This window comes from Schistocerca cancellata, chromosome 2, assembly GCF_023864275.1.
Source record: "Schistocerca cancellata isolate TAMUIC-IGC-003103 chromosome 2, iqSchCanc2.1, whole genome shotgun sequence".
NCBI lineage: Eukaryota > Metazoa > Arthropoda > Insecta > Orthoptera > Acrididae > Schistocerca > Schistocerca cancellata.
In genome coordinates this window covers 1,149,996,272-1,150,009,988 of record NC_064627.1, presented here as the reverse complement: position 1 = coordinate 1,150,009,988, position 13,717 = coordinate 1,149,996,272, and the positions used below count along the sequence as shown (strand labels likewise).

Genomic DNA, 13,717 nt, shown 5'->3' with positions numbered 1-13,717 from the left:
TTAAGTGCATGCAGTAACAAAACTACACTGAACCGCCAAAGAAACATATAGGCATGCGTATTCAACTACAGAGATGTATAAACAGGCATAATACGGCGCTGCGGTCGGCAACGCCTACATAAGACAACAGGTGTCTGGCGCAGTTGTTAGATCGGTCACTGCTGCTACAGTGGCAGGTAGTCAAGATTTCAGTGAGTTTGGACGTGGTGTTACAGTCTGGACGTGGTGTTACAGTCGGCGCACGAGCGATGGGACACGGCATATCCGAGGTAGCGATGAAGTAAGGGATTTTCCTGTGCGACCATTTCACGAGTGTGCCATGACTATCAGAAATTCGGCAAAATATCAGATCTCCGAGTCGCTGCGGCCGGAAAAAGATCCTGCAAAAACGGGACCAACGACGACTGAAGAGAATCGTTCAACGTGACAGAAGCGCAACCCTTCCGCAAACTGCTGCCGATTTCAATGCTGCGCCATCAACAAATGTCAGCCTGCGAACCATTAACGATTCATCATCGATATGGGCTTTCCGAGCCGAAGGCCCACTCGTGTACCCTTGATAACAGCACGACACAAAGCTTTCGCTTCACCTGGGCCCGTGAACACCGACATTGGACTGTTGATGACTGGAAACATGTCGCCTGGTCGGACGAGTCTCGTTTCAGATTGTACGGATATGGAGACTACTTCACAAACTAAGCATGTTGTCTGATTGTCTGCACCCATTCACGTCCATTGTGCATTCAGAAGGACTTGGCCAATTCCAGCAGGACAATGAGACACCCCACACGTCCAGAATTGCTACAGAATGGCCCCTGGAACACTCTTCTGTCCGCTGGGCACCAAACACCCCAAACATGAACATTACTGAGCATATCTGGGATGTTCTGAAGAGATTTCCATCCCCTCGTAGTCGTACAGATTTGTGGTCAGCGCTCCAGCACTACTTCAGACATTAGTCGGGTCCATCCCACGTCGTGTTGCGGCGCTTACGCGTGCTTGCTGGGGCCCTACACACATATTACGCAGGTGTACAAGTTTCTTAGGCTCTTCGATATATACTTTTTGTAGGATAAATAAAAGCTATTTTCCATTCAATAGATGGATGACTTTAAAACATTTAACTGCCAATCAAACATACATGTTTATTAAGGGCTGATCATGGCAGCCTGCAGAATTGTTACACCCCTAAGTACTGATGTAGTGGAACCTTTCCGTATTCTGTTACCAGTCTGTCCATATATAGGCTTGTCCTCAGAGGAAAGTCTAACTACTGGAAGTAATGTGCAGTAGCCGTCACCTCGTTTCCAATGTTCTCGGAGAATTTCTGCAAAACACGTATTGTACGAGGGCTTGCTGGAAAATAGGGCCTCCGAATTTTTTGCGTGAAATTCTTAAAGAATTCTACATAAAACAGACGTTATTAATTCTCTACATCTTAGTAATTTATTCTTCATTACTACATTTTTATTATTCAACAAACTCACACATCGTGAACACAAAATAAGCAGTCTCGTATATGCGGATGACTTAGTTGTGATGGCAGATTCGATTGAAAGTTTGCAAAGTAATATTTCAGAGCTAGATCAGAAATGTAAGGACTATGGTATGAAGATTAGCATCTCCAAAACGAAAGTAATGTCAGTGGGAAAGAGATATAAACGGATTGAGTGCCAAATAGGAGGAACAAAGTTAGAACAGGTGGACGGTTTCTAGTACTTAGGATGCATATTCTCACAGGATAGCAACATAGTGAAAGAACTGGAAGCGAGGTGTAGCAAAGCTAATGCAGTGAGCGCTCAGCTACGATCTACTCTCTTCTGCAAGAAGGAAGTCAGTACCAAGACTAAGTTATCTGTGCACCGTTCAATCTTTCGACCAACTTTGTTGTATGGGAGCGAAAGCTGGGTGGATTCAGGGTACCTTATCAACAAGGTTGAGGTTACGGATATGAAAGTAGCTAGGATCATTGCAGGTACTAGTAGATGGGAACAATGGCAGGAGGGTGTCCACAATGAGGAAATCAAAGAAAAACTGGGAATGAACTCTATAGATGTAGCAGTCAGGGCGAACAGGTTAGATGGTGGGGTCATGTTACACGCATGGGAGAAGCAAGGTTACCCAAGAGACTCATGGGTTCAGCAGTAGAGGGTAGGAGGAGTCGGGGCAGACCGAGGAGAAGCTACCTGGATTCGGTTAAGAATGATTTTGAAGTAATAGGTTTAACGTCAGAAGAGGCACCAATGTTAGCAGTGAATAGGGGATCATGGAGGAATTTTATAAGGGGGGCTATGCTCCAGACTGAACGCTGAAAGGCGTAATCAGTCTTAAATGATGATGAGCAAAGTCACCTTGGCGACAAGCACATTTCTCCCAGCGAGAGACCAGTTTGTTGAGACCGTCGCTGTAGAATGTTTGACTTTGTTGACGGAGCGACGACCTGACCTCTGCATGCTCGCTTCATTGCTGTCAAAGTGAAGACTTCGAAAGCGTTCTTTAAATGTTGGAAACAGATGAAAATCGGGTGGATCCAAATCGTGACAGTGTGGAGGATGATGGACGACGGCGAACACAAGGTGTCGGACTGCTGCAGAGGTCGCCGTGCTCGTGTGTGTGCTGGCATTGTTGTGATGACGCAGGGAGTGCTTCGTGTGGGGACAAACTCTTCGAATTCGAAACTCGATTACAGTATTCTGTTTCTCATGCATCGAGGAACGTTACACACGCCATATTACACGCTACAATTCGAAGTACTCTCTCGCCAGATGTCTGCAAACGTGTAGTCATGTAGAATAAATATGCACTCGTAGAATGTTAATGACGTTGGTTTAATTAAAAAAGCTTTAAGAGTTTTCACAAAAAAATTTTTGAATCATTACTTTTCAGCAGTATTTGCTGATTTTGAAACCTATCAACATCATTTACGAAGCAAAGCAAAGTATAGCTTCTACTAACATTTCTGTCTCATCCCATAGCGTTACATCGTAGTAGAAGATTAGTGTTGGATCCTTTCTTCTAACTTATTTTAAAACTTCGTCAATTATGTTCACGGATAAGAGTTGTGAGAGACAACTTGCTTCTTGAATCCTGCTTTTCTTTTTGAACCCGTCTGACGTCTGCTCTGAAGATGTACAGAGGCCATGCTCTGCTCATACCATTTTCATACTGTAGCGTTGATGTTCTAAGGCATTTTTTACTCACAGACAGTCCCATACATATTTATCTGGTACACAATTATAAGTTTTCTCCATTTCCAAAAGGCAGTTAAAAGCATTTTACTTTTCTCCAAGTGCTTCTCATAAAGTATTCTTGTAGTAAAACCGTGGTTAATAGTTGACTTATGAAGTATAAAATAGCTCTGTTCTTCCTCAAGTATAAGTCCAATAGGTTTTCTAATTCTGCCCTGAAGAACTGACTCGCACTTTCAGACTGTGTGAGAGAAAAAGTAACAGCTCTATAGCTGGTGTGTTTCTTCTTATTACTTTGTTTAAAAAGTGGTATGACGATTCCCTGTTACCAATAACTGGATACTGCGTTTTCTTTCCATGCATTTTGATAACTCTACACTTTCTTTCCACACCGTATTGAAACTCAACACAGACACTGTTCACCAATCCCTCATACTGTTACGTCCAGTAGAGTCTTATGTTTTTCCAGTACTGATAACGTGAAACATTGTGTCAAGAACACACGAACAGCTACTGGTATCATTCTACAGGGGACATTATATGTCCTCTGTAGCTATCTTCTTGTTGCTCTCTTTATATGTTGTTGTCTCCAATTACAGCAAAATCAAACCCTAGTTTATAAATATACACTCCTGGAAATTGAAATAAGAACACCGTGAATTCATTGTCCCAGGAAGGGGAAACTTTATTGACACATTCCTGGGGTCAGATACATCACATGATCACACTGACAGAACCACAGGCACATAGACACAGGCAACAGAGCATGCACAATGTCGGCACTAGTACAGTGTATATCCACCTTTCGCAGCAATGCAGGCTGCTATTCTCCCATGCAGACGATCGTAGAGATGCTGGATGTAGTCCTGTGGAACGGCTTGCCATGCCATTTCCACCTGGCGCCTCAGTTGGACCAGCGTTCGTGCTGGACGTGCAGACCGCGTGAGACGACGCTTCATCCAGTCCCAAACATGCTCAATGGGGGACAGATCCGGAGATCTTGCTGGCCAGGGTAGTTGACTTACACCTTCTAGAGCACGTTGGGTGGCACGGGATACATGCGGACGTGCATTGTCCTGTTGGAACAGCAAGTTCCCTTGCCGGTCTAGGAATGGTAGAACGATGGGTTCGATGACGGTTTGGATGTACCGTGCACTATTCAGTGTCCCCTCGACGATCACCAGTGGTGTACGGCCAGTGTAGGAGATCGCTCCCCACACCATGATGCCGGGTGTTGGCCCTGTGTGCCTCGGTCGTATGCAGTCCTGATTGTGGCGCTCACCTGCACGGCGCCAAACACGCATACGACCATCATTGGCACCAAGGCAGAAGCGACTCTCATCGCTGAAGACGACACGTCTCCATTCGTCCCTCCATTCACGCCTGTCGCGACACCACTGGAGGCGGGCTGCACGATGTTGGGGCGTGAGCGGAAGACGGCCTAACGGTGTGCGGGACCGTAGCCCAGCTTCATGGAGACGGTTGCGAATGGTCCTCGCCGATACCCCAGGAGCAACAGTGTCCCTAATTTGCTGGGAAGTGGCGGTGCGGTCCCCTACGGCACTGCGTAGGATCCTACGGTCTTGGCGTGCATCCGTGCGTCGCTGCGGTCCGGTCCCAGGTCGACGGGCACGTGCACCTTCCGCCGACCACTGGCGACAACATCGATGTACTGTGGAGACCTCACGCCCCACGTGTTGAGCAATTCGGCGGTACGTCCACCCGGCCTCCCGCATGCCCACTATACGCCCTCGCTCAAAGTCCGTCAACTGCACATACGGTTCACGTCCACGCTGTCGCGGCATGCTACCAGTGTTAAAGACTGCGATGGAGCTCCGTATGCCACGGCAAACTGGCTGACACTGACGGCGGCGGTGCACAAATGCTGCGCAGCTAGCGCCATTCGACGGCCAACACCGCGGTTCCTGGTGTGTCCGCTGTGCCGTGCGTGTGATCATTGCTTGTACAGCCCTCTCGCAGTGTCCGGAGCAAGTATGGTGGGTCTGACACACCGGTGTCAATGTGTTCTTTTTTCCATTTCCAGGAGTGTAGTTTTTGAGTAGGACTAAATGTAGCATGTTCAGTAATGTTAATATTAATCATGTATGCATTTCCAGTGAACTGACACATTCCACATTATTTCGTTGTCGTCTACGGAACAGGTAACTAACAAATTGATGGCAACCGTTTCGGACAGCTGTAAACTGTCATCACACCAGAAACTGTACAGAAAGTGCTGGATCTGATTCCGCAATATCGAAGAAACACCACCCAAGACCTCTGAAAGACATCTGAAATAAGTTTTTCTACATGTGAACCTATTCTGTCAGACGAATTGAAAATGAGAAAATTTGCGGCGAATTTTTTGCCACAGGGGCTTTGGAGATGATCAGGAGCAACATCTCGTGAAAGTCTTTCAGGGAACTTAAACAGACGCTTCCAGTTGATGCCAATTTTCAAAGATTATCAATGGTGCCAAAAGATGAATTTATGACTATGACCCTGAAGCTAATCTATGATCCAAGCACTAGAAAAGTTCTTCTTCACATCAGCGAAAAAAAGCTGGACATATCCAAGCAGTAGAAAAGTCCTCCTTCACATCAGCGAAAAAAAGCTGAACATGTCAAGAGTAATACTAAGTCCTTACTGCACAGATTTTTTTATGTAGGGGAGAGTATTGTACCTAGAGGATAGTGTAGTCGGTGCTTCAGTTTAGTGGCTGATTTTAGAATCACATGAAGGAATGCTCACTACAGATGGTCATAAGCAGTTGGTGCCATTTTGAAGTTTTTGTTGTTGCTAGACATGAGGTTGCATTTTGTGCATCATTTGTAAGTATTGTCAATTCTTCAGTTACAGAACTGTATGTCAAGAAAAATTCAACAATTTTTTAAAACTAGCTATATAACATGTGGATGGCACAGCAATACTTTGTACGTCGTTCACCATCTCCTATCTGGGAACAGAAAAATGTCTTTTCCCATGAAACATGACATATTTGAAAATTAAGCGAGTTTCGTTAATGCATTAACTATTTTACCTGTTTCAAAACGTGTTAGTTCACAATACCCTTAGTTTAAGAATGTATTTAACTTGTATCTGGTTTTTGATAATACTGCTACATAACTTGATTTCTTTAACTGATTATTGGTGTGTAGCAGTGCAACAATGTAACAGATAGACGGCTAGACACAGTATTGACAAGGCTTTCTCGATGGGAGCGGTTTTTAAATTTCAGTGGAATATTTGTTGCTGGGTAAGTGAGTAGGTGGAACCTTGGAACATGTCTTTACATTTGGAAAAACCTTAATTTTCCAGAATAATTTTTGTAAGTTTAGAAAGGGTGCAGCACATAAAAAGTGAATGCCACAATTTCAAAACAGAACAAGGAAGTGTATTAAACTTCTCTTACAGCGCTGGCTAGACGCGAAAGTCTCAAAAGTGTTGCAGCGAACAAAATTCTCTCGTATATATTGATGAAATTGTTCATAAAAAGTTCGTCTCTCTGGGTCAGATAGTTAATATTGTGTTCTTTTGCTGTGCTCTAAGAAGTGTGATCGAGAACTTGAGAAAACGAATTGTCAGGGCTTCCATTGTGACAGTGCACCACCACATGTGTCGTGGTCTTCAGTCCAGAAGCTGGTTTGGTACAGAAATCCATGCTACTCTCTTCGTCTCCAAGTAACAACTGCAACCCACATCCTTCTGAATTTCCTTACTGCATTCACGTCTTGAGGTCTCCCTCCACTGTTTCTACCCCCAACACTTCCCTCTAGTACTAAACTGGTGATCCCTTGATGCCTCAGAATATGCTTACCAACCGATCTCTTCTTCTAGTCAAGATGTGCCACAAATTTCTTGTCTCACCAATCCTATTCAGTATCTTCTCATTAGTTACATGGTCTACCCATCTAATCTTCAGCATTCTTCTGTAGCACCACATTTTAAAAGCTTGTATTTTCTTCTTGTCTAAACGGTTTGTCATCCATGTTTCACTTCCATGTGCTTCCTGACACTTAAATCAATATTCGATTTAACAAATTTCTCTTCATCAGAAAAGCTTTTCTCACCATTGCCAGTTTACATTTTATATCCTCTCTACTTCTGCGATCATTAGTTAATTTGCTACCCAAATAGCAAAACTCATTACTGCTTTCAGTTTTCATTTGTTAATATAATTCCTTCACCATCGCATGATGTACTTCAGCTACATTCCGTTATCCTCAGTTTGCTTTTGTTGATGTTATATCCTCCTTTCAAGACACTCTCCACTCTGTTCAATGATCATCCAAGTTCTTTGCTGTCTCTGACAGAAGTACAATGTCATCAGATGTCATCAGCAAACTTCAAAGCTTTTATTTCTTCTCCCTGGTCTTTAATTCCTAGTCCTTTTTTTTGTTTCCCTTACTGCTTGCTCAGTATGCAGATTGAATAACATCGGAGATAGGCTACAATCCGGACTCACTCCCTTCTCGACCATTGCTTCTCTTTCGTCCCCCTCTACTCTTATAACTGCCATCTGGTTTTTGTACAAATTGTAAATAGCCTTTCGTTCCCTGTATTTTACCCCTACCACCTTTAGAATTTGAAATAGAGTATTCCGGTCATCATTGCCAAAAGCTTATCAAAATCTACAAATACTATAAACATATTTTTGCCTTTCCTTAAACTATCTTCTAAGAGAAGTCATAGCGTCAGTATTGCCTTACGTATTCCTACATTCATTGGTTTTACAATCTTGTAGTTTATCACAGCTAATGCAGAAAACTTTCAGAAATTTGGAAGTATTTTGAACAATTTAGGATTTATTGATGTTTATAAAAAACAATAATTAAGAAAATTATGAACAAGATTTTCTAAATGCTTCTTTAAATTGCGGTCCCATTTAATCAAATAATTCGAAAGGGAACAAATTTTTACCACATATGTATGATATATTGGGTGAAGTACTAGACCTATTCAGTTCCACACTTGAAGAATATTAACCAGAATAAAAATTGTGATATGTTTTAATATTTTGCCTTCTTAAAAAAAGTTTATTACTTTGTAATTCAGGTGAATCTTCAATAAAGTTTGGGTCTGCCAGGTAGTGATAGACCGCTAGAAGTTCCAGATAAAAAATTAGTGTTAGAAATGTGAGGACATACGTGTAACTAAATTCAGAAAAATACAACTTGCGAGAAAATGTGATTGAAGATTTCAGTTATATTAAAATTTGCCTCCGAACATCGCTGAAGCATACACTTCATGCTACAGCATTAAAATTCGCCTTGGCATTCTCTTTTACCTGTGGCTTCACTGATGAATGTATATTAATTATGTTTATATCCACATACGTCTGCAAAAATAACCATTAAATTCTTTTTGTTACATGAGGTTTCTATAGAGATAAATACATTTTGCATAAACGAAAACATAATTGTTTAAAAGAAATTATATCTGCCTAACCGTAGATTTCTGCAGGTAATTGATCTCTATGTGTAAAATTCTGGGGGTTTTGCGATATTACTTCATAATCAGTTATTGATTATCAAAGCGTCTTCTTTGATGAAGGAAGTGGCAAAATGCAAACAAATTTGATGGTGTAGACTGCTTGACAGTAACAGAACAACAAACTAGTAAGAGTTTAGTGTTGTTGTTGTGGTCTTCAGTCCTGAGACTGGTTTGATGCAGCTCACCATGCTACTCTATCCTGTGCAAGCTTCTTCATCTCCCAGTACCTACTGCATCCTACATCCTTCTGAATCTGCTTAGTGTATTCATCTCTTGGTCTCCCCCTACGATTTTTACCCTCCACGCTGTCCTCAAATGCTAAATTTGTGATCCCTTGATGCCTCAGAACATGTCCTACCAACCGATCCCTTCTTCTGGTCAAGTTGTGCCACAAACTTCTCTTCTCCCCAATCCTATTCAATACTTCCTCATTAGTTACGTGATCTACCCATCTAATCTTCAGCATTCTTCTGTAGCACCACATTTCGAAAGCTTCTATTCTCTTCTTGTCCAAACTATTTATCGTCCATGTTTCGCTTCCATACATGGCTACACTCCATACAAATACTTTCAGAAATGACTTCCTGACACTTAAATCTATACTCGATGTTAACAAATTTCTCTTCTTCAGAAACGCTTTCCTTGCCATTGCCAGTCTACATTTTATATCCTCTCTACTTCGACCATCATCAGTTATTTTGCTCCCCAAATAGCAAAACTCCTTTACTCCTTTAAGTGTCTCATTTCCTAATCTAATACCCTCAACATCACCCGACTTAATTCGACTACATTCCATTATCCTCGTTTTGCTTTTGTTGATGTTCATCTTATATCCTCCTTTCAAGACACTGTCCATTCCGTTCAACTGCTCTTCCAAGTCCTTTGCTGTCTCTGACAGAATTACAATGTCATCGGCGAACCTCAAAGATTTTATTTCTTCTCCATGGATTTTAATACCTACTCCGAATTTTTCTTTTGTTTCCTTTACTGCTTGCTCAATATACAGATTGAATAACATCGAGGAGAGGCTACAACCCTGTCTCACTCCCTTCCCAACCACTGCTTCCCTTTCATGTCCCTCGACTCTTATAACTGCCATCTGGTTTCTGTACAAATTGTAAATAGCCTTTCGCTCCCTGTATTTTACCCCTGCCACCTTTAGAATTTGAAACAGAGTATTCCAGTCAACATTGTCAAAAGCTTTCTCTAAGTCTACAAATGCTAGAAACGTAGGTTTGCCTTTCCTTAATCTTTCTTCTAAGATAAGTCGTAAGGTCAGTATTGCCTCACGTGTTCCAGTATTTCTACGGAATCCAAACTGATCTTCCCCGAGGTCGGCTTCTACTAGTTTTTCCATTTGTCTGTAAAGAATTCGTGTTAGTATTTTGCAGCTGTGGCTTATTAAACTGATTGTTCGGTAATTTTCACATCTGTCAACACCTGCTTTCTTTGGGATTGGAATTATTATATTCTTCTTGAAGTCTGAGGGTATTTCGCCTGTTTCATACATCTTGCTCACCAGATGGTAGAGTTTTGTCAGGACTGGCTCTCACAAGGCCGTCAGTAGTTCCAATGGAATGTTGTCTACTCCAGGGGCCTTGTTTCGACTCAGGTCTTTCAGTGCTCTGTCAAACTCTTCACGCAGTATCGTATCTCCCATTTCATCTTCATCTACATCCTCTTCCATTTCCATAATATTGTCCTCAAGTACATCGCCCTTGTATAGACCCTCTATATACTCCTTCCACCTTTCTGCCTTCCCTTCTTTGCTTAGAACTGGGTTTCCATCTGAGCTCTTGATGTTCATACAAGTGGTTCTCTTATCTCCAAAGGTCTCTTTAATTTTCCTGTAGGCAGTATCTATCTTACCCCTTTTGAGATAAGCCTCTACATCCTTGCATTTGTCCTCTAGCCATCCCTGCTTAGCCATTTTGCACTTCCTGTCGATCTCATTTTTGAGACGTTTGTATTCCTTTTTACCTGCTTCATTTACTGCATTTTTATATTTTCTCCTTTCATCAATTAAGTTCAATATTTCTTCTGTTACCCAAGGATTTCTACTAGCCCTCGTCGTTTTACCTACTTGATCCTCTGCTGCCTTCACTACTTCATCCCTCAAAGCTACCCATTCTTCTTCTACTGTATTTCTTTCCCCCATGCCTGTCAATTGTTCCCTTATGCTCTCCCTGAAACTCTGTACAACCTCTGGTTCTTTCAGTTTATCCAGGTCCCATCTCCTTAAATTCCCACCTTTTTGCAGTTTCTTCAGTTTTAATCTACAGGTCATAACCAATAGATTGTGGTCAGAGTCCACATCTGCCCCTGGAAATGTCTTACAATTTAAAACCTGGTTCCTAAATCTCTGTCTTACCATTATGTAATCTATCTGATACCTTTTAGTATCTCCAGGGTTCTTCCATGTATACAACCTTCTATCGTGATTCTTAAACCAAGTGTTAGCTATGATTAAGTTGTGCTCTGTGCAAAATTCTACCAGGCGGCTTCCTCTTTCATTTCTTAGCCCCAATCCATATTCACCTACTACGTTTCCTTCTCTCCCTTTTCCTACACTCGAATTCCAGTCACCCATGACTATTAAATTTTCGTCTCCCTTCACTATCTGAATAATTACTTTTATTTCATCATACATTTCTTCAATTTCTTCGTCATCTGCAGAGCTAGTTGGCATATAAACTTGTACTACTGTAGTAGGTGTGGGCTGCGTATCTATCTTGGCCACAATTATGCGTTCACTATGCTGTTTGTAGTAGCTTACCCGCATTCCTATTTTCCTATTAATTATTAAACCTACTCCTGCATTACCCCTATTTGACTTTGTGTTTATAACCCTGTAGTCACCTGACCAGAAGTCTTGTTCCTCCTGCCACCGAACTTCACTAATTCCCACTATATCTAACTTTAACCTATCCATTTCCCTTTTTAAATTTTCTAACCTGCCTGCCCGATTAAGTGATCTGACATTTCACGCTCCGATCCGTAGAACGCCAGTTTGCTTTCTCCTGATAACGACGTCCTCTTGAGTAGTCCCCGCCCGGAGATCCGAATGGGGGACTATTTTACCTCCGGAATATTTTACCCAAGAGGACGCCATCATCATTTAATCATACAGTAAAGCTGCATGCCCTCGGGAAAAATTACGGCCGTAGTTTCCCCTTGCTTTCAGCCGTTCGCAGTACCAGCACAGCAAGGCCGTTTTGGTTATTGTTACAAGGCCAGATCAGTCAATCATCCAGACTGTTGCCCTTGCAACTACTGAAAAGGCTGCTGCCCCTCTTCAGGAACCACACGTTTGTCTGGCCTCTCAACAGATACCCCTCCGTTGTGGTTGTACCTACGGTACTGCTATCTGTATCGCTGAGACACGCAAGCCTCCCCACCAACGGCAAGGTCCATGGTTCATGGGGGGGGGGGGGGGGAAGAGTTTAGTATCCTCTACATATCAGTTTTTCAAGAATGATTCCACTTTTGTTACCGGTGATGCTGTTTGTTTAGTATCCTCTACAAACAGCATCACCGGTAACAAAAGTGGAATCATTGTTGAAAAACTGATATGTATGTTCGTCTCAGTAGTGTGGACTACTTTGTGGGTAAACTAATTACCGGTACTACAGAGCTTTCTTTAATCGAATTTCTTGATGTGGGGCATTGCTAGTATTTATTACACATTGATGAGCATCTAGGCTGACAAAAATCTGTAATAACACTTAGGCAACAAACTTTCAGTTGGATGTAAACAAAACTCTTTACCAAAACGAAAATAAACAGGTGCAAAAACATATCATTTACAGATGCTAGCAGTGTTTCCAACATATACGATGTTCTCCAAATATAATCATTGGAAACGGTTTTGCGAAATACTAATGTTTTTCTATCGTTTGAATAATGGCGTCATGACAACATTCACGACTGACTCAAAAATTTAGTATATAGCTGTCAGTTTTCATTTTAAACCCACTAAAGTATACATCTGTGTAAGCAGGAAAGATTACAGAATTTAAGAAAGTACTGAAAATAATAAATGGTTTTCAGTCATTCAGAAGTATCCTGTGTCATTATGGAATCAGCACTACAGAATCACTGAGGGTACCAGACACCCTACGAAATACCATTCAGGAAGCATTTCAATAGTGGCAGAAAGCATATTGGCTTCCAAGAGATCTACTTTTAAGCCGACGGTTTAGAATAAAATGTAATAATTCTATTTAACATATTTCACGAAAATTAGATACCGTCTCGTACAGGAAAATAGGTGCTAGTGAATGAGTGGTGAAAATGTGTCTCAGGAGCCCCTTTTGCGTCCCCATATCACAACTTGGTCGAAGGATACTGATGTCTAGCGTTAAATTTACAATCACCTGTGGCCGTAAGAGTGGAAGAGAAATGAATACTTACTTTCATATTGCTCATAATGTCTGTAGAGCTCGCTGATTGTGTAGAATTATAACGATACGATGAAAAGAAATGCACAACATTCAACAATGTCACAAATTCCTTCAACAAATGATTTATTGGGTCGTAACTGGCTTCAGCCCTGTGCCTGTTTTAAGACAGCGACATACATTATTGTGCATAATACATATTTTTCCTTGTAGAAAGAAAACTTTTTCTCTTAATGTGCCACGGAAGGCTGAATACATTTTCTGCGGCATGTCAACTCAGAGCGAGACTGTGTCGCCTAGCTGAACGCTGGCCATTAAAATTGCAACGCCAGGAACAACTGAACAGACTATCCGTACATCATCTGCTAGAGCTTCTAGCTGTTCAAAAAGTAGCTCCCACTGATTTTGTGCGGGCTGTCTGTTCATTGTCAAGTTGCCTAACTATGGCCTAGAAAGCCAAAAGCCGGTTCGCAACACAATATACCTTTGAAGGCTTGTATTCAAAGAATATTAAGTATGTAGCACATGGGCCATATGAACATATGCATATTATATAGTCTCTTCTTGTACTTTTATTTATTCTGTTAGGCACGAAAACCGATGTGGAGGCAGATGTCGATCATAACAGTGGTTAGT

General features: G+C 41.8%; 1 protein-coding gene across 2 annotated transcripts in view; it reads left to right on the top strand.

Moving 5' to 3' along the window:
• Window positions 1–13,717, top strand: part of LOC126163187 (ATP-binding cassette sub-family C member 4-like) — a 310,113-nt gene that overhangs the window by 131,604 nt on the left and 164,792 nt on the right. The gene's annotated exons all lie outside the window — the stretch shown is intronic.